The 27,871-nt window shown below is 42.1% G+C and overlaps 1 protein-coding gene across 11 annotated transcripts in view; it reads left to right on the top strand.

The window, feature by feature from the left end:
• FBXO10 (F-box protein 10) overlaps positions 1-27,871 on the top strand; it is a 96,507-nt gene that overhangs the window by 13,051 nt on the left and 55,585 nt on the right. For 8 of the 11 annotated variants that reach the window (XR_002336813.2, XR_014824097.1, XR_014824101.1 and 5 more), the window contains exon 1: positions 7,617-7,726. The exons of the other annotated variants lie outside the window; for them this stretch is intronic. The gene's annotated coding sequence lies outside the window, so the exon portion shown is untranslated. Of the gene's footprint in view, positions 1-7,616; positions 7,727-27,871 lie in introns of those variants that run through there. 11 annotated transcript variants of the gene reach the window in all.

Genomic DNA, 27,871 nt, shown 5'->3' with positions numbered 1-27,871 from the left:
AAGTGCATAGTAGGGACTATTGCAAGGATTTTTGTGCACAGAAACTTCTTGGCAACGGGCTCCCTGACAAAGGAGAGATTCAAGAATAATAGGGAAAAGAACACTGGCAGAGTCAGGCATCATGTGCAGAGGTCCTTTCTAAAATAAGCTGCAAACCAAATCACATAAGAGGCTTTTAAACAAGACCTACTCAATCAGAATTGCTATAAATGGAGCACAGGAATTTTTTTTTTTTCTTTTTTTTCTTTTTTGGCCGCCCTGCAGCATTTGGAGCTCTTGCACCAGAGATCAGAGCCACATCCTCGACCTAAGCCACAGCTTTGGCAGTGCTAGATCTTTAACCCACTGTGCCAGGCCAGGGGTTGAACCTGCATCCCAGTGTGCCCAGGACATCACTGATCCCTCTGTGCCACAGCGGGAGTGGGAGCTTGTAAAGCGTCCAGGTGACTTAATTGGCTCAGGATCTGTTTTGGGTAACCAGTCAGTGAACTTGCCTTAAATTAAGGGCTCTTCCAATTCTGAAATTCTGGATTGGTTTAGGAATAAGACAAGATAAAACTACAAATGAAAGTAATTTTAGGTTGCATTAGTAAAATTACAAAATTAAGGTCTCCAGATTTGATAGATGCTTCAAGAGTGGCCACCTTGCCAGGGTAGAGTTTGGCAGAGTACTGAAGGTATCTGGAAACCATGCTACTAGAGAAAAGATTGAAAAAATTAGAGGTGTTTAGCCTTGAAAAGACCTACAGTAGGAATTTAAGAGCTGTTTTTAAAAACTAGGGAGTTCCCATCGTGGCTCAGCAGAAACAAATCTGACTAGCATCCATTAGGATGCAGATTCAATCCCTGGCCTCACTCAGTGGGTTAAGGATCTGACTACCGTGAGCTGTAGTGTAGGTCACAGACACGGCTTGGATCTGGCCTCGCTGTGGCTGTGGTGTAGGCTGGCAGCTATAGCTCTGATTCGACCCCTAGCCTGGGAACCTCCATATGCCATGGGTGCAGCCCTAAAAAAATAAAATAATTAAAAAATAAAACTACTGGGAGTTCCCACTGTGGCACAGTGGGTTAAGAATCCGACTGCAGCAGCTGGGGTTGCGGTTGCAGCTTAGATTCAACCTCTAACCCAGGAACTTCCATATGCCACTGGTGCAGCCATTAAAAAGAAAAAATGAGTTCCCTTTGTGGCTCAGCAGGTTACAAACCTGACTAGTATCCAAAAGGATGCGGGTTTGATCCCTGACCTTTGCTCAGTGGGTTAAGGATCCAGCATTGCTATGAGCTGTGGTGTAGGTTGCAGGCGGGGCTCGGATTTGGCATTGCTGTGACTGTGCAGCCAGCAGCTACAGCTCCAAATCCACCCCTTGCCTGGGAACCTTCATATGCCACAAATGCGGCCCTAAAAAAGCAAAAAAAACAAAAAAAAACAAAAACAAAAAGAATGCATACTTAAAAAAATAAATAAAAGAGTTGTTGTATCAAAGAAATAGTAATGGTCCCAGAAGGCAGAATAGGATAAAAGTTTGGTACCTGAGAAGCAAGATTCCTTCCTGAATTAATTAACAACTACTGTGGGCTGGGCCGCAGAAGGGGCAGTTCTTCACTGGAAATGTATGAGAATCTGAATATAGATACTCTACAGCAGGGATTGCCACGGGGGTGGGGGAGTTCTTTAATTGTCTCTTTCCCTTGAATACAGGTATTATCTCACATTTTTCTGCCCCACATATTATCTTTACAAGGAAGGGGCTGAATTAATGACTGCTGAATTGAAGGTGGAAAAAGATTGGCTTTTGGACACTACCTGTTGATCAGGCCGTAAGTGAGCGCTGACCTATTGGGTTGGGGAGGAAGCAGGGAGGGCTCACGAAGAGACATATAGAGTAAGATCGGATAAATAGGAACTGGCCACATAAAAGACCTGGGGATGGAGGGGAGACTTTGAAAAAGTATTAAAGCATATGTGTTTAAACACACCACTTGTGTTAAACACGCCAGTGTGACTGAAGTATGTTGAGCACAAATGACCTTCAATTCTTTCAGAAACTCCTGTGTGCTGTGTTTTCATACTTAGAGATCTTCCTGACATCTGCTGGCTAGTATATATACTGCAATTCCAAATTATACTACACAAGAAAGCCTATGTAACAACCTGTTTTTTAAAGACTACGATAATAAATTAGAAAGAAAGCACCAGGTCTCTTCCCTACTCTCTTATATACAGCACACAGAAGACAATGAACGGTTGCTACTTGTGTGCACTAAGCATTACACCTCTGTTTATGTGATACCATTTGCCTGCTTTTATGTGTTCACAAAAACAGAAATCACATGTGTGAAAGTTGAATTAAAAAAAGTTGAGGGAGTTCTCATCATGGCTCAGCGCTTAATGAACTTGACTAGCATTCATGAGGATGCAGATTCGATCCCTGGCCTTGCTTAGTGGGTTAAGGATTGGGCATTGCTGTGAGCTGTGGCTCTGGCTTAAGCTGGCAGCTACAGCCCCAATTTGAACCCTAGCCTGGGAACCTCCATATGCTGAGGGTGTGGCCGTAAAAAAACAACCAAAAAAAAGTTGAATAGGAGTTCCTGTTGTGGCTCAGCGGTAACAAACCCAACTAGTATCCATGAGGATGCAGGCTTCACCCAGTGGGTTAAGGATCTGGCATTGCCGCAAGTGATGTAGGTCACAGATGCAGCTTGGATCTGATGTGATGTGGCTGTGGTGTAGGCCTCAGCTGTAGCTCTGATTCGACCCCCAGCCTGGGAACTTTTAAACACAATGTCTCATGAAATATTTTCAGATTTATAAAAGGTTCTTAAATTGTTTTCATAAACATACAGCTTGCTTTAGTCTGATAAGCATTCTGCTAATAATAAATGTCTGCATTAAGCATGTCTGATAATTTTCATCTTTTTCTCAGTCACATTAGTAGTAGTATTTTTATTTTCCATATATGTCTATAAAGGACAAAAATATAAAATTATTTTTAATATTACATAAAGAGCTGTACAGTGATTCTGCTGCATTTGAAACAATGTTCCACTGGCAGTTGCCTCACCATGCAATTGCTCAAAATATTCATTAATCAGGTGACATTAAAAGATAAATTTGGGGAGTTTCCCTCGTGGCGCAGTGGAAACAAATCCAACTAGGAACCATGATGTTGCGGGTTCAATCCCTGGCCTCGCTCAGTGGGTTAAGGATCCAGCATTGCCATGAGCTGTGGTGTAGGTCACAGACGTGGCTCGGATCCTGCATTACTGTGGCTCTGGCTCTGGCGTAGGCTGGCAGCTATAGCTCCAATTAGACCCCTAGCATGGGAAATCCCATATGCCACGAGTGCGGCCCTAAAAAGACAAAAAAAAAAAAAAAAAAAAAAAGTAAATTTGCGAGTTCCCATTGTAGCTCAGTGTGTTAAGAACCCTACTAATATCCATGAGGATTCAGGTTTGATCCCTGGACTCACTCACTGGGTTTAGGATCCGTTGTTGCTGAAAGCTGTGGCATAGGTCACAGATGTGGCTTGGATCCTGCGTTGCTGTGGCTGTGGTGTAGGCTGGCAGCTGCAACTCCTATTGGAACCATAGCCTGGGAACTTCTATATGCCACAGGCGAAGCCTTAAAAAAAAAAAAAAAAAAGACAAATTTCATGAATAAAGGGTGACTCAGAGACATTGGTATGTAACATAGAAAAATGTGGGTTCTTGGAGGGTACCCATCTGTTAGGAAGGAACACTAGAATTTGCTCAAAGTTCTCAGCTCTGCTATTAATCATGTGACCACGTGAGTTGGATTTTCTTCTTTTTAGGGCAGCACCTGCGGCATATGGAGTTTCCCAGCCTACTTACAGGTTGAATCAGAGTTACAGCTGCCAGTCTACACCACACAACCACAGCAACTCAGGATCCAAGCCATGTCTGTGACCTACATCACAGCTCACAGCAACACCAAATCCTTAACCCACTGAGCAAGGCCAGGGATTGAACCTGCATCCTCATGGATCCTGCTAAACCACAGCAGGACCTCCAAGTTGGATTTTTTTACTTGCAAAGACCAAAATCCAGTTTTGATAAATTTAGGAGAAAGGTAATTCATTAAAAGGATTATAGGTAGTTTAACATCATCAGGAGACTGGCAACTGGAACATCACCCATCTGGTCACTTGGTCACTCCACATAACTGGTGCAGGGGGACACCATCTCTGCTGAGGATTAGGTGCCACCACTTATTATCAAGGCCACAGATCCCTAGACTATCATGACAACCAGTATTGCTCAAACAACTTCATCTTGCTGCATTTGCCATTGTCACCAAAGAGACACTTTAAGATTCCACTTTGTTGTGTCTCCGTCTCCCAGTTCAAAGTTTAATTTGTAGTGTTAGGGTCCCATTAGGCAGAGAAAAAAAATCTGAATTTCAGCTTCTATAGTGAAAGGCATACTCTGAGTCCCAACAAGCTCGAGATGGGAATTAACGTTGGAAAGGAGCTCAGATACTGGGCAGCCCAAAAGATGACAGATGTCTGCTATGTTGACCCTGGACAAATCACTCTGATCCTCACTTTTTTTATAAAACAAGGTAAATAAGATTCACGTGGCAGAGGAGATACTGTATGTTTACTTATTGATTACACAATAAATACTAACTATATGCCAGAAGGCAAAATGAGCAAGTCCTCTCTGGTCTAAAGGAGGAGAGAAATCAATAGATAGCCAGTAGTAGGATAGAGGCAGGCACAGGCAAGAAGAGGGCTGAAAGAAGAGGGAACTTGGAGTTCCCTTTATGGCTCAGAGGAAATGAATCTGACTAGTATCTTTGAGGACACAGGTTCGATCCCTGGTCTTACTTAGTGGGTTAAGGATCTGTCGTTGCCGTGAGCTGTGGTTTAGGTTGCAGACTCGGCTTGGATCTCGCATTACTGTGGCTGTGGCGTAGGCCAGCAGCTGTAGCTCCAATTCAACCCCTAGCCTGGGAACCTCCATATGTCATGGGTGTGGTCCTAAAAAGCCAAAAAAGAAAAATGAAGCGGGAACTTAACTGGTTTACAAATGATGTTCTTATATTTTAAGTACTTATATTTAAAAACAGATTTTCCTTGTAAATGATGTTTGTACCATTAATGAGAAAGACAGCCTGCTCTTGTAAAATATGGTTGTACTCCTTTGAAAGGCTTAGCTGTTTTATAGAAATGCCAAAATAATATTTGCTGGCACAATTCCAGAAACCTGAGTTTTGATTGCTTTTTGATAAATATCTAGACTGCCAGTTTCATACAGCAGGACACTTCAAAGGATTTAACATGTTCTAGCTTTGCCAGTCATTAATAATGAGATAGATAAGCTCATTGTACTGTGAACCTTCCCTGTTCTGATCTGACCTAAGAGTAGTCTACTATTTATATGTAGCTACTGCGTCTTTGCTTATAATAAAGTTGGCCTTAGGCTTAGGCTGTGTGGTTTTGTTTTTTTAATTTTCCATTTATAAAAGAGAGCAGCTGCATGATAACTTAGGCCTGACCCAGAATCTGTGATAATACTAAATTCATCATATGGTAATAATAGAATGTTTTTTATAGAATAAATTCTGTAGAACTAAGGACTAATATAGGTCAGTAGGACCACAGAGGTTAGCTATTACCCCAATCTGGCACAGTTATTTCTTTTCTTTTTTTTTTCTTTTTATGGCTGCACCTGCGACACATGTAAGTTCCCAGACTAGGTGTCGAACTGGAGCCAAGGCCCATGCCACAGCCATGGCAACACCAGGTCCAGCCGCATCTGTGATCTACACCACAGCTGTGGCAATGCAGGATCCTTAACCCACTGAGCAAGGCCGGGGATTGAACCGGCAACCTCATTGTTACTAGTCAGATTCGTTTCTGCTGCACCACAACGGGAACTCCTCACAGCATTCTTAAGTTAGATTTTTGTAGTTGACATTCTCTCCTAAGATCCATAGGTCTGTATCCAAATGCCTTTTGATCTCTTCATTTGGATGACACACAGGCATTTAAAATTCAATGGGTCCAAAACTGAGGTACTGATAACTCCCCTCCCCCATATGTTCCACTGAACAATAGTTAGGGTTTCACTAACGCACTTTTGTGGGCCCAGTCAGTAGGTTAAACTTGAAGACTGGGAATACCCTCTAATATCCTACATGAAGCCAGGCTGGTTTTACCTCAAATATCTCAAATCCACTTCTCTCCACCTTTACTACCATTACTCCAGTCCAAGTCTTAACCCATCTGACTACTTCCACTCTTATTTTTGTCTATTCTTTACAGAGTAGCCGGCCTACTTTGTTTTTTTAAAAAAAAGGTATCAAATCACCCACATCCTCCACCCCTTCAACAGCTTCCTTTTACATAAAATTTAAAAATATTTATCATGGGAGTTCCCATCGTGGCTCAGTGGTTAACGAATCTGACTAAAAATCATGAGGTTGTGGGTTCAATCCCTGGCCTTGCTCAGTTAAGGATCCGTGAGCTGTGGTGTAGGTTGCAGACACGGCTTGGATCCCGCGTTGCTGTGGCTCTGGCATAGGCTGGCGGCTACAGCTCCAATTAGACCCCTAGCCTGGGAACTTCCATATGCCGTGGGAGAGGCCCTAGAAAAGGCAAAAAAGACAAAAAAAAAAAAAAAATTTATCATGGCCTACTAAGTGCTGCATGATCTGGACCCTACCTACCTTTAACTTCACTTAACACTGTTCTCTGTCAACACAAGAAGTTTCAGGCAAACTGGACATCTTCCATTTACTCAAAGAGCAGCCTTCTCTCTTCTGTTCCACCCCACCCAAGAGCTTTCACACAGGCTTTCCCTGCCTCTCTTCTATCTGGTCAACTCCTTACCTGTATCTGAAAGGTCTTCCCAGACCCCTATCCCTTACCCCCTAGTTTTAAATATGGGTTCCTTCACTCTACTTCACACAATTTTAAGTACATATTTATTTAAATGATATCTGATGACTACCTTCTCCACTTGAGAATTAAGAAGGACAGGAACCACATCAGCTTTATTCACCCTGGTGCTGGAATAATAACAGCAGCAGCAGCAGCAACTAACACTTAGATGACATTTACTTCATGGAAGGCATTGTGCTGAACACTATATGTAAAACTATTTAATGTATCCTCCCAGTATATTGTTTGGCCCATAGCCAGTGGTCAGTTTGTTGAATGAATAAACCCAGCCTCTATGTACACACCTACAAAGTTGCTACCTCCTCCCAGAAAAAGCCCATTACTCTGATAGATAACTGGTGATTGGAAGAATCTTTATATTGACCGCAGCTGCCTCCCTGCAATTTCCGCCCACTGATTCTATTTCTACCTTTGTGGGGCCACGTAGTACAAGCCTTAACCGCCCTTATTCAAGCTCGACATCGCAGCATCTTAAGACTCATTCGCCGCCTTAGCGTCCCCCTTTCCAAGCGTCCCCCTTTCCAGTCCTCCCTGCAGCGACTCCTCAAGCGTTCCCTTCCGCGGTGGTCCAAGAAGCCCAGCCAGCCCCGCGCCCGCCTCTCCCGGCATCCCCCACCCTGCGCGTCACGTGACGACGCTCGCCCTGCACCAGCCCTACAAATACCGCCCCCGGGCGGGGCTCCAAACGTGCCCGCCCGCCTCTGGCCGCGCGCCGCAGTCCTTCCCCGCTAACGCTGCGGCCCGGTGCCCGCGGCCCGCACTGGTGTGGGCAAGCGTCCCGGACAGCTCCTGGCGAGGTAAGAGGGGACGGCCCGAGGAGGCTGTGGGCCAAGTCGTTCCGCCCGCGTCCCTGGGATGCCCCGGCCCCGGAGCTGGGGGCCGCCCTGGGAAGGGGCTCGGGCGCCTGGGGGCTACCTCCCCGGGACCTGGGGCGCTTCTCTAGACGCCCGGCGGAGCTGGCGCCGCTCGGTGTTACCGGAGGCTGAGCACCCGGCCCCGGCGGGACCCGGAGAAGGTGCCCTCGGGCCGCCCACGGCCCAGAGCTCCCGCACTCTGCTGGCAGCTGGAGGCTCAGCTGCGCCGAAGAACAGCTGTGCCTCGGTTTCCCCTCCTGTGAAATGATCGGGCTGGGAAAGTGCATCTCTCCGGTTGCCTTCAGCCTTGAGGTTTTGCGAGTGTGTTAATGAAGTCGAAGAGAAAAAGCACTCTTGAGATGGAATAGAACCCTCACCTAGGAACGCAGGAGCGTCTGGGGCCGGGCATCTTGTATTTTCTCTGTTTTTTATAAGCCTCTCCTGAGACTCGTCTTCTCCATATTTAAAATAAGATGATAACCCTAGCCCTGCGTCGCTCACAGGACTACAGTGAAGAACAGATGGGAAAGTGATTTGAAGAGCCAGAAGTCTGGAGTCAGTCAGACCTAGGTTCAAATCCTAGTTCTGCCACTTACTGTGTGATCTCGAGCCAGATATTACCCTCACCTGTTAAAACAAAATAATAACAGTAATTAGCTCAGGAGATTGTTGTGAATGTTAAGTGTAATAGGGCTCAGCACAATGTCCGGGAACAGAAATGATCAGTAATTAGTTCTCTTAGTACAAGTTGTATAAAATCAGTAAACTAGGGAAGGGTGTGTAGAATCATCACACACCTCCGTTTCTATATATTTAGTCCTAAAAAGAGTGCTGTTTTGATTTCACGAGAAAGAAGCCAAGTGGGATCCTTTGCCTTCTCATTTACAGTTGGCATGTGAACCAGTTGTTCCTACCAGATGAGTCAGGCAGGATGGGAACATTAATGTTCTGAAGCAGATCAGTATCAGGTTCCCAATGAGGGGAAAGAAAAGTGCCAGGCATGTGTTGCCACCCCAAAAAAAAGTGCAATATAGTGATTGACTGTCAGACCCAGCAGATGCCTGGGAAACAGTTTAATCTAGCTTCCTCCTTAGGCTGCTCCTCAGCTGCACCTGTGGCATATGGAGGCTCCCAGGCTAGGGTCGAAAGGGAGCTGCAGTGGCCAGCCTGCACCACAGCCACAGCAATGCGGGATCTGAGCCATGTCTGTGAGTTACACCACAGCTCGTGGCTACACCAGATCCTTAAGTCACTGAGCAAGGCCAGGGATTGAACTGGCAACCTCATGGTAGTAGTCATGAGGATGGATACTAGTTAGGTTCGTTACCGCTGAGCCATGGTGGGAACTCCTAGGCCCAGATTTGAGGACAGGATTTTGATTTTTCACAAGACCAGACAAAATGTTGGCACTGGGTAGTAAAAAGAACACATAGTATTTACCAGATGCTGTGCTTTCCCTGAATTATAACCCAATTCCTCATTTATACAACAAGTATTTATGAACAGCCTACTATGTGCTTGTATACCTACTAGGAGCTGGAGAAGAAATACACAAGTACTCCTCTGCTGGTTCTCAATACATCTCAAAATAACAGTAAATTCCACCTCCCCTTGAGCCTTTCTCATAGCAGCTGGCCCCAAGGGACGGAAGCACACAGAGAGGCCTGAATTGTTTCATGTTCAGTAACAGCAGTCCCAGAGCCCTTGTTGAAGCCTGGTGAGATTGTAGAGACTGGAGAAAATGCTGCTTTGTCAGGGCTTTTAGTAAGGGATTTCCTGGGGCTGCAGTGCTTGGGTTTCTTTTTCTGGTTTCTGGCCTCTTACTGTTTTTAAATTTCTGAAAAGAGCCACCCTTACTACAGTGCCTTCATTATGGTTTCCATGGTTATCAGATGAATTGTATTTTTATGATAGCACAAGTAGCTGTTGAGAAATCCATGGTCAAGCAGCCCCAGTTCCCTGTGGATTTGCTTTCTGATGGTGGTCCTTTTTTTTTTTTCTCAGTTGCAGGGCAGTCACACTATCCTTTCTTACTTCCCAGCCTCTTTACTTTTTCTTGTTTTCTTTAACAAACATACATCGATGGCAGGGCCAGCAGGAGTGGGACTAGAAACAGATAAAAACATGTATTGACCCTGGCTTAGGGATCTCAGCATCTCTGTAGGGATGATCCAGGAGCATTACCACATGCAAGGGGCAAATAAGTGGGGCTCTGAAAAAGATGTAGATTACAAGCCAGTGAGAGCTTTTGGAGATGGAAGGATAGTGTCCTGGGCAACCAAGAAGACATCACACACTGATATGCTTTTCAAGGAAGGTGTAAGAAAGCAACAAATTTCTTTTATGTTTCTCAGTCACATGGTAATAATAGATGGTACAAGAAGCATTTTGTGGGGAGTTCCCATCGTGGTGCAGTGGTTAACGAATCGACTGGGAACCATGAGGTTGTGGGTTCGATCCCTGCCTTGCTCAGTGGGTTGAGGATCCGGCGTTGCCGTGAGCTGTGGTGTGGGTTGCAGACGTGGCTCATGGCTGTGGCTGTGGCATAGGCCAGTGGCTGCAGCTCTGATTGGACCCCTAGCCTGGGAACCTCCATATGCCGTGGGTGCTGTCCTTAAAAAAAAAAAAAAAAAAAAGCATTTTGTTCTTTTCAGTTTGCCTTAATGAATGAGCCTTCTCTTTAGTCACCTATCATGGGCTTTGTTTAAAATGTCTGTTTTTTCCTCTCATTACTCTCTTTCTGTTAGCTTAGTGATATATTAGTTTCCTACACAGTATTGTGTACATAAAAGTAGATAGATATTTGATTAAGATTTTGTCTATTTCATTTTGGATGTTTACTAACCTATATGTCTCATATCAGCAGTTACCTTCTAAGCAGTAACATTTTTTTATTTTTCCAAATAATCTCCCCAAGTCTTTAATGCCCTTCTAAGTGAGTATTCTGATGGTTCCTATTTCCAAGTCCCCTAAGGGCTTAAAGCAGTCCAAAGAAGTCCGTTTTACTCCCACTTTCCAGAGGGGAGAGAACTGCGGAGTCTGAGCAGCCCACCCACATCGTTTATGGTGTCACCATTGAAGAGCAGTTCTGCACAATCCAAGGATGTGTGGTCACTGCTGCCCGGTGCCCTTAATGCACCAGGTTCCTGCCAATTCCATCCCAGGCATGCATTCCAAGGTTAGAGCTTTTATAGTTTGCTCAGTTACTCAGCCATTCTTCCACAGCACTGTGTAGTGGACCCTGTGTTGAACTTCTCGCCAGGCTGGGTTCCCCGTTGCCTGGTGAGTTCCCTTGCGGGGACACAGAGGGCCCTTTCCTACTAGCAGCTTTGGTCACGGTCACCCCAGAACACCCAAGAGATTTACCTATTTTCCACCTTTTATCAGGGTTTGGAGGCTGAATCCCTTTCCTTCTTAACCCTAACCAAAGGCTTTTTGGCACATGGCTTCCACTCCTCTCCAGGCTTCTGCCTACTAAGGATACACAGCCTTCACCCAGGTATTTACCCCAGGACTTGATGTGTCTCCTCCCCTCAATTTTCATATGTGAGAGGAGTACTCTGATGGTGCTTGGGAAAGCATAGATCTGTTCCCCAGAGATTCTGTCTCCACTTACAGCCCTAAGAGAAGTAGGCATTGTTGCAAATTTATTTAACATGTATCCTGTTAGGGATTCTTGGGGCAAGTTTTTAATTTAAAAATGAAGGATTTTCAGTTCTCTCAACTTGTCTAAGATTCAAACAATAATCACTATGTTTAATTCACTCCTTTTAAACTTTTAAAAATATGAACAATAACAAGAAGGTATGCAGGTAAAATCTAGCAATGTATAGCATAACAATTCTAAGGAAAATGCACAAGAAATAGATAACATTGCCAGGAATATGGCTCAGTGGTTAAGGAACCTGACTAGCATCCATGAGGGTGAGAGTTTAATCCCTGGCCTCACTCAGTGGGTTTAGGATCTCGAGTTTCTGTGGCTATGGCGTAGGCCGGCAGTTGCAGCTCCGATTTGATCCCTAGCCTGGGAGCCTCCATATGCTTCAGGTGTGGCCCTAAAAAGACAAAAAAAAAGGAAAAGAAATAAAACATTGCCAGTACTCAGTAGCACCCCATGCCAAATCATAACCACCTCCCCAGAAAAAAATCATCTTGACTTTTACAATAATCATTTCTTTGCTTTTCTTTGTGGTTTTGTCACCTGTGTTTGCATTTGCAAACAAGGTTGGTTTTTTTTTTTTTTTTTTTTACTAGTTTTTTAACTTCCTACATGTAGAATCATACTGTGTACATTTTGTGTTTGCTTTTTTTGCTCTTGTTCATGAACTGAATCCATATCACGAGCACACGTATTTTCATCACTAACAGTGCTTCTTGATATTAATATGTCACAATATAGTTATTCATCCTGTGGGTGCCAGATACTTGTGTTGCTTATAGTTTCTGAATACCAAGAAGAGTGTAGCTAAGAACATCCTTAGGTATTTTCTATTATGTATGCGAATGTGTTTCTTTGGTTATATAATACATCAAAGTAGAATTGTTTTGCTGGATAATACCAAACAATTTTCCAAGTGATTGTACCAATTTACTTTCCTACCAGCGATATATGAGAATTCCAGTTGTTTCACATCCTTGCAAGTACTTGGTATTGTCAGTTTAAATTTTTTTAAGGATTGTATCTCTGTGGTTTTCCTTTTTTTCCTTCATTGCTACTGATGAGCACTTTTTTCCTGGCCTCTTTTGTAAACTGCCTATTAAGTCTTTTGCCTGTTTTTCAGTTTTTCTTAGTGATTTATCAGAGGTCTTTATAAAGTTTGGTTAGTGGTTCCTTGTCAGTTAGGTATTTTAAAAGTATCTTCTATTCACGACGCTTTTCACCCTCTTAAATGTTGATGTTTTAGACCCTATTCTATAGAAGCAGGGCCTGAAATTCATGTTCAGATGATGTATTGGGGATTTGTGTTCAAATGATATATTGGGAGAAGTGCTCAGGAAAAGGAGAATGGGGGAAGCAGAATGAGGAAGGAGGGAAGATGAGAATAACTAGGTGAGGTGGCCAGTTTCTGGTAGGGGTAACCTCTGTCCATTATCAGCTGGCACTTCTGTCTGGGGCATGAGTGTGCTGGCCAGTATGGAGGATCTGGGTGGGGTACCAGTAGTACTCTCTCTAGTCCTCCAGTACATCCCCTTCTATGTTATATTCACTCCATCCAGATACAACCTCTGCAGGATTCTGGTTGGTCACCATTTCTGGGGCACCTTACAAGATGAAGGTTAGTGGGACAAACTACAATCCCTGCTGTTAGAGTTAGCCCAGAGATCTAACTAAAAACCTATCTTCTTCCGCCTCCACCATCTGTTTTCATTTCCCGTCCTTTGTCCCTTGAATATTGGAGAGAACTCAGTGATGAAGCCACCCGGCCTGGAAGTTTGTTTTCTTTTGTTCTGTTGTGTTTGACCACAGCTTCAATGTTTTTAATGGTGCTAGGATAAATTTTAAAAGTTCTTCTTCAGTTAGTTTTAGTAAGTAATGTTTTTCTAGGAATTTTTACTTGAAAGCTTTCAAAGTTATTTATATTGTTTATTTTTTTTAATGCCTGTGACATCTATAGCAACGTCCCCTTTTCATTCTGATTTCATTTTTATGCTTTCTCTCTTTTTTTTCCTTCTTGAGCTTCAGTAGAAGTTCCTTTCAAAGAACCAAATTTTGTCTTAATTGATTTTTTCCATGGTAAGTTTGTTTCTACTTCATTAAGTTCTGCTCTTTATTTATTTTACATTCCTTATATATGAGGTATATTTTGGCTCTTTTTTCTCTAGCTTCTTGAAATGGATGTTTAGTTCATTAATCTTTATCCTTTTAATTGTTATTCTTTCCATTTGAGGTTAAACATTTTTCTCCAAATACTGTTTAGCAAGAGCTCACAAGTTTTGATACGTAGTATTTTAATAATTTATTTCTAATATTTTCTATTTTCCATTGTGATTTCCCCTCTGGCTCATAGGTATCTTAGAAATGTGTTTCTTAATTTCCAAACATGAGTATTTTCTAGTTATCTTTTATTAATTGATTATAGTCAGCAAGCTTGTTCTGTATAATATTAATCCTTTAAAATTTGTTGAAATTTCTGTAAGGGTTCTGATTATGGTGTGCTTGAAAGTAAAGTGTATTCTACAATTATTGGATTCAGTGTTACCGATTTTTGTCCTCTTCTAGCTATTATAGAGAGCAGTATTCCATTGTGTATATGTACCACACCTTCCTAACCCATTAATTTATCCATGACATTTAGGATGCTTGCATGTCTGGGTAATTGGGAATGGTGCTGCTGTGAAAATAGGGGTGCCTGTCTCTTTTTGAATTGTAGTTTTGTCCGGATATATGTCCGGGAGTGGGATTGCTGGACCATATGGTAATTCTTTGAGTTTTCTGAGGAACCTTCATACTGTTTTCCATAGTGGTTGTGCCAGTGTACTCACTGACAGTGTAGGAGGGCTCCCTTTTCTCCACATCCTCTCTGGCATTTGTTGTTTGTAGACTTACTAATGATGGCCATTCTGACCATTGTGAGGTGGTACCTCCTTGTAGTTCTGATTTGCATTTCTCTAATAATTAATGATGTTGAACATCTTTTCATGTGCCCACTAGCCATCCTTGTGTCTCTTTTGGAGAAATGTCTATTTAGGTCTTCTGCACATTTTTCAACTGAGTTGTTAGATTTTTTTGGTTGTTGAGTTGTATGAGTAGTTTGTGTATTTTGGAGATTAAGCCGTTATCGGTTGCCTCGTGTCCAACTATTTTCTCCCGTTCTGTAAGCTGTCTTTCTTTCTTTTTTATGGTTTCCATTGCTGTGCAAAAGATTGTAACTTTGATTAGGACCCATTGGGTTTTTTCTTTGTTCGTTTGTTTGTTTTTTCTATTGCCTTGGGAAACCGGCCTAAGAAACATTGATGCAGTTGATGTCAGAGAATGTTTGCCTATGTTCCCTTGTAGGAGTTTTATGGAGTCTCCTCTTATATCTAAGTGTTTAAGCCATTTTGAGTTTATTTTTCTACGTTGTGTGAAGGTGTGTTCTAGTTTTATTGATTTACATGGAGCTGTCCAGTTTCGCCAGCACAATTGCTGAAGAGACTGTCTTTTTCCCATTTTATAGTCTTGCCTCCTTTGTCATAGATTAATAGACTGTAGGTGTGTGCATTTATTTCTGGGTTTCTATTCTGTTCCATCGATCCGCATGTCAACCAAGCACCACACTGTCTTGATTACTATAGCTTTGTAATGTTGCCTGAATTCTGGGAGAGTTATATCTCCTGCTTGGTTTTTTTCCCCTCAGGATTGCTTTGGAAATTCTGGGTCTTTTATGGTTCCACATAAATTTTTGGGTTATTTGTTCTAGTTCTGTGAAAAATGCCATGGGTAATTTGATAGGGAATGCATTAAATCTGTAGATTGCTTTGATAGTATGGCCATTTTAACAACATTAATTTTTCCAATCCAGGAGCATGCCCTCTTTAATTTCCTAGATTAATGTTTCATAGTTCTCGGTGTATAAGTCTGTCACCTCCTCAGTCAGATTTATTCCTAGGTATTTAAATTTTGGTGTGGTTTTAAAAGGTAATTTTTTAAGTATTCCTTTTTAAATATGTCATTGTTGGTATACAGAAAGACAGCCAGTTTCTTTTTTTTTTTTAATTTATTTTTTTCCACTGTACAGCATGGGGACTAAGTTACACATACATGTATACATGCTTTTTATTCCCATTGTTGTGTTTCGATGTAAGTATCTAGACATAGTTCTCAATGCTACACAGCAGGAACTCATTGTGAATCCATTCCAAGAGCAATAGTTAGCTTCCATTAACCCCAAGCTCCCGATCCTTCCCACTCCCTACCTCTCCCCCTGGGCAGCCACAAGTCTACTCTCCAAGTCTTTGATGTTCTTTTCTATGGAAATGTTCATTTGTGCTGTATATTAGATTCCAGTTATAAGTGATATCATATGGTATTTGTCTTTCTCTTTCTGACTTATTTTACTCAGTATGAACACCTCTAGTTCCATCCATGTTGCTGCAAATGGCATTATGTTGTTCTTTTTTATGGCTGAGTAGTATTCCATTGTGTATATATACACCACATCTCCCTAATCCAATCATCTGTCAGTGGACATTTGGGTTGTTTCCACTCTTGGCTGTTGTGAATAGTGCTGCAGTGAACATGCGGGTGCATGTATCTTTTTTAAGGAGAGTTTTGTCTGGATATATGCCCAAGAGTGGGATTTCTGGGTGATATGGTAGTTCTACATATGGATTTCTAAGGTACCTCCATACTGTTCTCCATAGTGGCTGTACCAGCTTCCATTCCCACCAACAGTGCAGGAGGGTTCCCTTTTCCCCACACCCGCTCCAGCACTTGTTATTTGTGGACTTATTAATGATGACCCTTCTGACTGGTGTGAGGTGGTATCTCATGGTAGTTTTGATTTGCATTTCTCTAATAATCAGTGATGTTGAGCATTTTTTCATGTGTTTATTGGCCATCTGTATATCTTCCTTGGAGAATGGTCTATTCAGGTCTTTTGGCCATTTTTCCATTGGGTGGTTGGCTTTTTTGCTAATGAGTTATATAAGTTGCTTTTATATCCTAGAGATTAAGCCCTTGTCCATTGCATCGTTTGAAACTACTTTCTCCCACTCTGTAAATTGTCTTTTTGTTTTCTTTTTAGTTTCCTTTGCTGTGCAAAAGCCTATCAGTTTGATGATGTCCCATTGGTTTATTTTCGCTCTTATTTCTGTTGCCTTGGGAGACTGACCTGAGAAAATATTCATGAGGTTGATGTCAGACAATGTTTTGCCTATGTTCTCTTCCAGGAGTTTGATGGTGTCTTGTCTTATATTTAAGTCTTTAAGCCATTTTGAGTTTATTTTCGTGCCTGGTGTGAGGGTGTGTTCTAGTTTCATTGATTTGCATGCAGCTGTCCAGTTTTCCCAGCAATGCTTGCTGAATAGACTTTCTTTTTCCCATTTTATGCTCTTGCCTCCTTTGTCAAAGATTAATTGACCGTAGGTGTCTGGGTTTATTTCTGGGCTCTCCATTCTGTTCCATTGGTCTGACTGTCTGTTTTGATACCAGTACCACACTGTTTTGATGACTGTGGCTTTGTAATAGTGCTTGAAGTCTGGGAGAGTTATGCCTCCTGCTTGGTTTTTGTTTCCCAGGATTGCTTTGGCAATTCTGGGTCTTTTGTGGTTCCATATAAATTTTTGGATTGTTTGTTCTAGTTCTGTGAAAAATGTCATGGGTAATTTGATAGGGATTGCATTGAATCTGTAGATTGCTTTGGGTAGTATGACCATTTTTACAATATTGATTTTCCCAATCCAGGAACATGGAATATCTTTCCATTTCTTTACATCTTCTTTGATTTCTTTGATTAAAGTTTTATAGTTCTCAGCATATAGGTCCTTTACCTCCTTGGTCAGGTGTATTCCCAGGTATTTGATTTTTTGGGGTACAATTTTAAAAGGTATTGCATTTTTGTATTCCTTTTCTAATATTTCGTTGTTAGTATACAGAAATGCGACTGATTCCTGAATGTTAATCTTATATCCTGCTACTTTGCTGAATTTCAAGTAGTTTTGGAGTTGAGTCCTTAGGTTTCATGTCATCTGCATACAGTGACAGTTTTACCTCTTCTCTTCCTATTTAGATGCCTTTTAGTTCTTTCGTTTGTCTGATTGCTGTGGCTAGGACTTCCAAAACCATGTTGAATAGCAGTGGTGAGAGTGGGCATCCCTGTCTTATTCCACATTTGAGTGAGAAGGCTTTCAATTTATTTGCTGTGGGTTTGTCATAAATGGCTTTGATTATGTTCAGGAATGTTCCTCTGTACCCACTTTGGTGAGAGTTTTTATCATAAATGGCTGTTAGGCTTTGTCAGATGCTTTTTCTGCGTCTATTGAGATGATCATGTGATTTTTGACTTTTCTTTTGTTAATGTGGTGTATGACATTGATTGATTTATGTCTGTTGCACCATCCTTGTGAACCTGGGATGAACCCCCACCTGGTCATGGTGTACGATGTTTCTTTTCTTTTTTTCTTTTTTTTTTTTTTTTTGTCTTTTTGCTATTTCTTGGGCCACTCCTGTGGCATATGGAGGTTCCCAGTCTAGGGGTCGAATCGGAGCTGTAGCCACCGGCCTACGCCAGAGCCACAGCAACGCGGGATCTGAGCTGTGTCTGCAACCTACACCACAGCTTACGGCAACGCCAGATCGTTAACCCACTGAGCAAGGGCAGGGACCGAACCCGCAACCTCATGGTTCCTAGTCAGATTTGTTAACCACTGTGTCATGACGGGAACTCCCGATCTTTTTGATGTGTTGTCAGATTCGGTTGGCTAGAATTTTGTTTAGAATTTTTGCATCTATATTCATCAAAGATTTTGGCCTATAGTTTTCTTTTTTGGTGGAATCTTTGTCTGGCTTTGGAATTAGGGTGATGGTGGCATCATAGTATGTCTTTGGGAGTGTTCCTTCTTCCTCAACCTTTTGAAAAAGTTTAAGGAGGATGGGCATCAGATCCTCTTTGTATGTTTGGTAGAATTCGCCTGTGAAACCATCTGGGCTTTTATTTGTAGAGAGTGTTTTTATGATGTATTCAATTTTATTTCTAGTGATCATTCTGTTCAGTTGGTCTATTTCTTCTTGATTCAGTTTTGGCAGGTTGTAAGATTCTAGAAAGTTGTCCATTTCTTCCAGATTGTCAAATTGGTTGGCATATAGTTGTTCATAGTATTCTCTTATGGTTTTTTGTATTTCTGCAGTATCTGTTGTGGTTTCTCCTTTTTCATTTCTGATTTTGCTTATTTGGGTTCTTTCTCTCCTCTTCTTAGTGATTCTAGCCAGAGTTTTGTCAATTTTGTTTACCTTTTCAAAGAACCAGCTCTTGGTTTTATTAATTATTATTGTTTTTTGAATCTCTATTTTATCGATTTCCTCTTTGATCTTTATAATTTCCTACCTTCTGCTGACTTTAGGTCTTTTTTGTTCTTCTTTTTCTAATTCCTTTAGGTGGAGGGTTAAGTTGTCAATTTGAGATCTTCTTTTTTGAGGAAGGCCTGTATTGCTATGAATTTCCCTCTGAGCACTGCTTTTGCAGCATCCCACAGATTTTGAGTGGTTGTGCCTTCGTTATTGTTTGTCTTGAAGTATTTTTTAATTTCCTTCTTGATTTCCTCATTGACCCACTGGTTTTTTAGTAGCATGTTGTTTAGTCTCCATGTAGTAGGTTTTTTCTCATTTATTTTCCTGTGGTTGATTTCTAGTTTCATACCATTGTGGTCAGAGAAGATGCTTGAAATAACTTCTATGCTCCTAAATTTGTTTAGGTTAGCTTTGTGCCCCAATACGTGATCAATTCTTGAGAATTCCATGCACACTTGAGAAGAATGTGTATTCTGATTTTTTTGGACGTAGTGTCCTGAAGATGTCAATTAAGTCTAACTTTTCTATTGTTTCCTTTAGGGTCTCTGATGCTTTATTGGTTTTCTGTCTAGAGGATCTGTCCATTGATGTGAGTGAGGTGTTAAAGTCTCCTACTATGATTGTCTTCCCATCAATTTCTCCCTTTATGTCTGTTAATATTTGTTGTATGTATTTGGGTGCTTCTATATTTGAGGTATATATGTTGCTGATAGTGATATCCTCTTCTTGAATGGATCCTTTAATCATTAAAGAGTGTCCTTCTTTGTCTTTCTTTATGGCTTTTGTTTTAAAGTCTGTTTTGTCTGGTATGAGTATGGCAACTCCTGCTTTCCTGTCATGTCCATTGGCGTGAAATATTTTTTCCCACCCCCTCACTTGTAATCCATATGTGTCCTTTGTCCTAAGGTGAGTTTCTTGTAGGCAGCAGATTGAAGGTTTTTGGTTTTTTATCCAATCAGCCACTCTGTGCCTTTTGATTGGAGCATTCAGTCCATTAACATTTAAGGTGGTAATTGATAGATGATTATTTTTGCCATTTTAAACCTCGTTTTGCTGTTGATTCTATGATTCTCCATTCTTTCTTTTTTTGGTTGGATGGTCTCCATCTGTTTTCTGCTTCACTGTTTTTCTTTTCATTTTTTGTGAATGTAATGTTTGGTTTTGATTTGTGGTTGCCCTGTTTTTTAAGTATGTTAACCCCTTCCTATAATTGTGTGTTTTAGCCTGATAGTCCTGTAGGTTCAAACACTTCATTACCATACTAAAATTTAAAAAAAAGCGGGAGTTCCCGTTGTGGCGCAGTGGTTAACGAATCCGACTAGGAACCATGAGGTTGCGGGTTCGGTCCCTGCCCTTGCTCAGTGGGTTAAGGATCCGGCGTTGCTGTGAGCTGTGGTGTAGGTTGCAGAAGCGGCTCGGATCACGCGTTGCTGTGGCTCTGGCATAGGCCGGTGGCTACAGCTCGGATTGGACCCCTAGCCTGGGAACCTCCATATGCTGCGGGAGTGGCCCAAGAAATGACAAAAAAAAAAAAAAAAAGAATCTATTTATTTCCTTACTTCCCTTGCCCACATTTTATGATTTTGATGTCTCTTTTTAATTTTATTTTGTTTCAAACATGTTCATGATTAGATCTGTATGCTGGCTTATTTGAGTGACTGCTCTCTGATTGTGGTTTCCTCCATCCTAGTTCTTCCTCTCTCTCTCTCGCTCTCTCGCTCTCTTTTTTTTTTTTTTTTTGATTTAGAGAAGCCCTTTCAATATTTTTTTTAGAATGGGTTTTGTATTGCTGTATTCTTTTAGCTTTTGTTTGTTGGAAAAAAATTTTATCTCCTCTTCTATTTTAAATGATATTCTTGCCGGATAGAGTATTCTAGGTTGCATATTTTTTCCTTTCAGCTCTTTAAATATCTCTTGCCATTCCTTCCTGGCCTGTAGAGTTTCTGTAGAGAAATCAGCTGATAGCCTTATGGGGGTTCCCTTGTAAGTGACACTTTGCTTTTCTTTTGGCAGCCAGTTTCTGAATGTTAATCTTGTATCCTGCTACTTGGCTAAATTCGTTAATCAGGTAAAATCATTTTTGTGTGGAGTCCTTAGGGTTTTCTCTATATAGTATCATGTCATCTGCATAGAGTGACAGTTTTCTCTTCCAATTTGGATAGCTTTTGTTTGTCTGATTGCTGTGGCTAGGACTTCCAATACTATGCTGAATAAAAGTGTTGAGAGCAGGCATCCTTTTTTTGTTCCAGATTTTAGCAGGAAGCCTTTCAGCTTTTCTCTCTTGAGTATTATATTGGCTGTGGGTTTGTCATAAATGGCTTTTATTGTGTTGAGGTATGTTCCCTCTGTACCCATTTTAGTAAGAGTTTTTATCATGAATGCACGTTGAATTTTGTCAGATTTTTTTTTTTTCTCCTTTTTAGGGCCACACCTGTGGCATATGGAAGTTCCCAGGCTAGGGGTCAAACTGGAGCAACAGCTGCTAGCCTACACCACAGCTACTGCAAGGTGGGATCTAAGCCTCATCTGCAACCTCCACTGCAGCTTACAGCAATGTCATATCCTTAACCCACTGAGCAAGGCCAGTGAATGAACCTGCATTCTTATGGATACTAGTCGGGTTCTTTTCCACTGAGTCACAAGAGGAACTCCTCAAATGCTTTCTCTGCATCTATTGAGACGATCATGTGGTTTTTGACTTTTCTTTTGTTAATGTGGTTTATTACATTGATTGATCTGTGTATGTCGAACCAAACTTATGAACTTGGGATGAATACCAATTTGTTGTGATTATGATCTTTTTTATGTGCTGTTGGATTCAGCCAAAATTTTTTGAGAATTTATGCATCTGTGTTCATCAAAGATACTGGCTTATAATTTTCTTTTTTGGTTGTATCTTTGTCTGGTTTTGGTATTAGGGTGATGGTGGCTTCATAGAATGTCTTGGGGAGTGTTCCTTCCTCTTCAATCTTTTGGAAGGACGGGTATAAGTTCTTCTTTGTATGTTTGATAGAATTTGCCTCTGAAACCACCTGATCCTGGACTTTTTGTTCATAGGGAGTTCTTTAAAAAAAACTAGTGATGGGTCTGTTCACATTATCTGTTTCTTCTTGATTCAGTTTTGGTGGGCTGCACGATTTTGGAAAGTTGTCCATTTCTTCTAGGTTGTCAAATCTCTTGGCATATAATTATTTCTGCCATCTTTTGTTAAGTTATGCAAGGTATATCTTTTCCCACCCTTTTAGTTTCATCCTTCTGCGTCTTTGTGTTTTTTCTTTTATTGAAGTATGATTGATTGACAATGTTGTGTTAACTTCTGCTGTACAGCAAAGAAATTCAGGTATACATATGTACATTCTTTTTTTTATATCTTTTCCATTAGGTTTTATCACAGGGTATTGAATATAGTTCCCTGTGCTATACAGTAGGACCTTGTTAATTATCCATCCATATATAATAGTTTTCATCTGCTAGCCACAAATTCCCAATCCATGTATCTTTTTGTTGTTGTTTTGTTTTGTTGTTTTGTTGTTTTGCTTTTTAGGGCTGCACCTGCAGCATATGGAAGTTCCTAGCCTAGGGGTTGGATCTGAGCTGCAGCTGTTGGCCTATGTCACAGCCACTGCAACGCCAGATCTGAGCCTCATCTGTAATCTACACCACAGCTCACAGCAATGCCAGATCCTTAACCCATTGAGTGAGGCCAGGGATCAAACCCACATCCTCATGGATACTGGTTGGGTTTGTAACCCACTGAGCTACAACGGGAACTCCCTATGTGTTTTAGTTGTGTCTTTTATAAATATCATCTAATTGGGTTTTGGTTTTATAGCCTTTGCCTCTTAACTTGGACATTTAGTCCATATTCATTTAATATAACCACAGATGTATTTAGGTTTAAGTTTGTCTTCATATTTTATGTTTTCAGTGTGTTTGTCCTGCTAGTACTGTTTCACTTTATCTCCTTCTTTTCTTTCTGGGGTGTTACTTTTTATCATTTGCTTTTTTCCTTCTAGTTTGGATTTTATGCATTTGTTCTTTTCTAATGGTCACCCTAGAAATTTTAATTTAACCAAAGTTGATAAATTATGGCAGTGATAAATATCCCTACTCTTCTTTTGGGTGGTACAGTGACCTTAAGACCACTTGAACTGTTTTTTACTCTTGGCACTTAGCAGTAGACTTATAATACAGTGTGTCAGTTTTGATTAGAGTCATTTAAGAACCCACAGATGGAACAAATGAGAAGAGAGAGGAAAAAAGTGAGAGAGCAAAAAATTTACTTGAGAAGACTATGTGTCTGTTAATTTGTCAGAACTCTCTTGATTCCAAGTGACCAGCTTAGGTCGTTTTTTTCTTTTTTCTTTTCTTTTTTTTTTAAAGGGCCACAACCGCAACATATGGAAGTTCCTAAGCTAGGGGTCAAATCAGAGCTGCAGCCACTGGCCTACGCCACAGCCACAGCAACAGGGGATCCCCAACCCACTGAGCGAGGCCAGGGATCAAACCTGGATAATAGTCAGATTCGTTTCCACCGTGCTGCAAAAGGAACTCCAGCTTGGGTACTCTTAACTTTGAAAAGAAAATCTTTTGGTTTATAAAAAACTGCATAGCTGGATCCAGGGGCTCAGAAAATATTTTTAGAGCGCTGTCTCTCTCGGTTGTTGAACCTTGCTTTTCTTTTTTCTTTTTCTCTTTGTCTTTTTGCCATTTCTTGGGCCATACCCGTGGCATGTGGAGGTTCCCAGGCTAGGGGTCTAATCGGAGCTGTAGCCACCGGCCTACGCCAGAGCCACAGCAACACGGGGATCCAAGCCACGTCTGCGACCTACACCACAGCTCACGGCAATGCCAGATTCTTAACCCACTGAGCAAGGCCAGGGATCGAACCCGCAGCCTCATGGTTCCTAGTCAGATTTGTAAACCACTGTGCCACGATGGGAACTCCCAGCGCTGCTTTTCTTAATTTGGTTTTATTCCTCAAGTAGACTCTTCTGAGTTGTCTCCATCACTGACAAGAGGGATGGGATATTCTGATCATCTGCTTTGGGTCAAATATCCATCCTCTGTGGTGTGGACTGAGGCACTCTGCATGATGGCCTCACCAAGACTAAATGAAGTGGAAATAGTTCTAAGAAACCAAAAGAGGGAAGGTGAGCCAGGCAGACAAAAGTTACAGCTACCATGGTCCACTACAGTGAGTAATGGCCGTAAGAGATACAAAGAAAGAAGAGGGGTAGAGGGGTTGCAGTTGGAATTAACTCAGTTAATCTGTGCAAGAAAGGAAGAGGAGGACATCACCTGTTCATGAGCCCAGTGCTAGGGAGGGAGGCGGCTCATCAAACAATTCCTTCACCCACCCACCACTGGGCACTTTGGCACTGATGGACATCATAGCAGAAGTGAGGGGTTCTTTAGTATGGGGGGGTTTCAACATCTCAGCCATGGTTCTTGCTTTTCCCACAGCCCTTTCTAAGAGAAACTTCTATATCCCCACTCCTATTCATGGAGGGGCAGCCCCAGACAGCCATATTTCTACCATAAAATCCTGCTCTGTTCCTACCTCCTGGTCAAAACTTACTAAAGCAGAGATGAATGTCACACCCAAGAATAGCCAACTGATGGTCACACCAGGGATCTGTGATGTGACCTAGTGGGAAAAAAAGATGCATACTCTCTTAGATATTCAAAGGAGAGACCTAAAGAAGGACCCTTAGCTACAGAAATTGACACTGAAACGGTCTATCGAGAGAAGCCATGAGGTCGAGTCAAGTCTTTGAGGAGTCCTGGCTAGCTGATCTTAGGAGGAAGCAAGAAGCAATGAGGTAGAGAAAATTTTGTGTCCATTCCAGGCAAGAGGAGAGTGGAGCAGACCCTTGGAGAGTGGCTAAGTCATGTGATGAGTGAAGACCCAGGTTCCAGCTACCAAGGGCCTTGGGGCTGCCCTTGATCCAGACCTTTCTAGATTCTTTCTGGCCCTACTATGGTTCTGTTCTTGGATTCCCATAAAATCCTGTATCCTTAATACCACATGTACCCTTAGGATGGACTTTCCCTTATTTGCAGTCAAAAGACTCACTAGAACAGACATTGAGGACGTGGTGGCAGTGCCTGCATGGGTGGATTTCTGTGGCTGCTGGTGTTTTTCCAGTCGTACTGCTCTGAAAACTCAATCTCTTTGCCACCGGCTGATCAGCAGCTCTGAACCTTGTTAGCTCAGTTATAGTCAAGAGTCCTCTACACCGGAGTTCCTTTTGTGGTGCAGCCGAATCAAATCCAACTAGTATCCATGAGGATGCGGGTTCAATCCCTGGCCTCGCTCAGTGGGTTAAGGATCCGGCGTTGCCATGAGCTGTGGTATAGGTTGCAGACGTGGCTCGGATCCTGCGTTGCTGTGGCTGTGGTGTAGGCTGGCAGCTGTAGCTCTGATTTGACCCCTGGCCTGAGGACCTCCATATGCCGCAGGTGTGGCCTTAAAAGACAAAAAAAAAAAAAAAAATCCTCTACACCCACCTCCTTGTTCTGCTTTGTTGTCCAGGAAGAGGGGCAGTGAGCTCCACTCCATCTCTGGTCTCCTTGTTTCCTTTTCTCACTATACAAAACCCTAACTTGTTCGATATGATTAATTATTTAAGATGTTGGAGGGTTGATTGAGAGGCAATACAGAAAAAGAGAAAGGAATTTAGGGAAAAGAAAGAATTCATGACCATTTGTCGTGTTTTCTATGTGTCAGGCACAATGTTAAGTGATTTCCATTCTCTGATTTTATTCTCACAACTCCCTAGGTATTATTACCCCCTACTCTTAGAGATGAGGAAGCTGAAACCCAGGATGGTCTGACTATTGAATGTGTAGTTCTGGGTGGAATTGTTTCAGGCTGAGAGTGATGAAGGAGAAATGGCTGGGAAGCTGTACGTGGCTGAGTGAGAGGCTGGGGGTGGTGAGAAAGAGACGTGCAGTCAGACCTAGATGCCTGGGAGGCCAGACAGGGGCGGGTTGGGGTCTGCATAAGGACTGTATTCATTCCTTGTTCCTGCTGCACTGCTCCTTGCTGGCCGGAGATCTGCTGCGGGGTAGAGGTGCCTTGATTCTCACAAATTCTGGCTTGAGATCCTACACCTTTTCGGCCATGCTTCCTAACACAGCACTGCTATGTCACATCCAACTCAGACACTGTGCAATACTCCAATGCATCATAAATTGCAGGAATAAATTCAGTCTTATGTGGTGATCTGTGAGCTTATTTGTAATGGTGAGATTAGAAGGGCCTTTACTAACATCATGTCACAAGTTAGGAACCCCAGAACCTCAGGGAGGAACCCAGGAGCAGGCTCTTATACTGGACTTTGGACTCAGTCCAGGCTGAGAATGGCTGCTGTGCTGCTTATTAACTAAGTGAAAAAAGGAGTGAGTTTATTTCTGGAATTGGGTACGCGAAGACCACTACGTCCTGGGTGGTGGAAGGTGCTTATTGAGATGACATATAAAAAGCACCTGGTATTTACTAAGCTCCCACCACACCTTTTCTGTCCCTTCAGTTCACCCAGTGAATTAGATTCGAGACTAAAACCCAGGCTTTGGGTTTCCTCACCCAGTGGAAAGAGAGGATGAAAAGGGGAGAATGAAAGAGCAGTGCGTTGAAGGAGGGCGAGAGGGCCCTTAGAGAGCCCACCCACAACTCAGCGAGCACTGTAGGTGCATCAGAACACGGCGTTCTGATCTGTGTCATCAGAGTTCCAAGCTGAAAATAACAACAGTTGGTTATTTCTCAGGCTGAAGAGAACTGAGATTTGAAGAAATGATTAAAAAAAAAAAAAAAAAAACCAGATGAGATTTTTGTCATCTTCAGAGTTTTAAGTTTTGTCTCGTTTTCCAATAGTGTGTATGCATGTGTGTAGGTGTAGGAATGTGTATGGGGCTCTTTCATGGTTCACTATATATTTTACTCTCTGTGTACTTGCAAGCTAAGATCCGCAAAACACTAGAAAATGTACTTTGAGTTGAAGAAGAATCTAAAATCATTAACCCATTAAAATTCCTCAGCTAATAGTTGGTAGTTATTTGTTCTGGGGTTTAGTAAACCTCAGTGATGGGGGAGGAAAATATCTCCCCCCCCCCCTTTGTTAATACTAAATAGAGTTCTGAGCTGTTCTGGCTCTTTTTTCCTTCTTTATTAAAAGCAAAATTCCCACCACTTTGATACTGATATGGCCTCCCCTAGATAGGAAGTAAGTGCATTTTCTTCATTATACAAACATGGGACATGACTCCAAAGTTAAGTCCTCACCATCAATATCACCCAGGCAGGGAGAGCAGAGCCCCAACTGGAAGCCAGTTGGGTCCATCTGTGTGATTCATCTCAGCATGGGGTAGCACCTTCTGTGCTGGGACTCAAAGCAGCTCCCCACTGCCTCCCAAATTAACAAAAACTCTGATCCAGCTGCCCTTTCTCCCTGACCCTCCGGACTCCAGGAGCTTTGGCCGGACTGAGCTTCTTACTGTGTCTTCAGCCCAGCAGGAAGTTCCTACCCTGGGGCTTGGCTGCCACTTTTCCTCTCCCCCCAGTCCCCCTTCGTGCATTCTCTGGATGCTCCACTCCTACTCATATCCCAGCTCAGATGCTGGCTTGTCCATGAAGTTTGGCTTAATGGTTACAACCCCAGTCTTTGGGGTCAGGCCTGGCTTAAAAAGGGGGCTCTGCTGCTCTCTAGCCGAGTGATTTGAGAGAAGCCATTTGTCACTCTTAAGTTGTCTCAGACTTAGTTTCTTCATCTGTAAAATGAAGGCAATAATACTTTAAATCGGTGCTTCTTAAACACATGATGCCCACAAGTTCCCTGGGGAAACTGTTAAAATGCCAATTCTGATCCCATAGATATAGAATGGTGCCCAAGCATTGGCATTTCTAAACAGTTCCTAGGTCCTGGGAACAGCATTCTGAGTTGTATGGCTTTGATGAGAAGAGATGTTGAGAGAATAAAAGGAAATAATGCGTGAAAAGTGCTTAGTACTGTGTCCTTCAGAGGGTCATGCTAAGTAAACAGTTGCTCCTCCTGTTTTTGTTGCCTTCTGTTATGACCCCCAACTGGGGGTCACGGTTG

Source organism: Sus scrofa, chromosome 1 (assembly GCF_054392235.1).
Source record: "Sus scrofa isolate SSC_HxYL_T2T_F1_AM1 chromosome 1, Sscrofa_HxYL_maternal_Yorkshire_Landrace_v2.0, whole genome shotgun sequence".
NCBI classification, from domain to species: Eukaryota; Metazoa; Chordata; class Mammalia; order Artiodactyla; family Suidae; genus Sus; species Sus scrofa.
The sequence above is the reverse complement of the archived record's forward strand: the minus strand, read 5'-3'. Positions and strand labels throughout refer to the sequence as shown.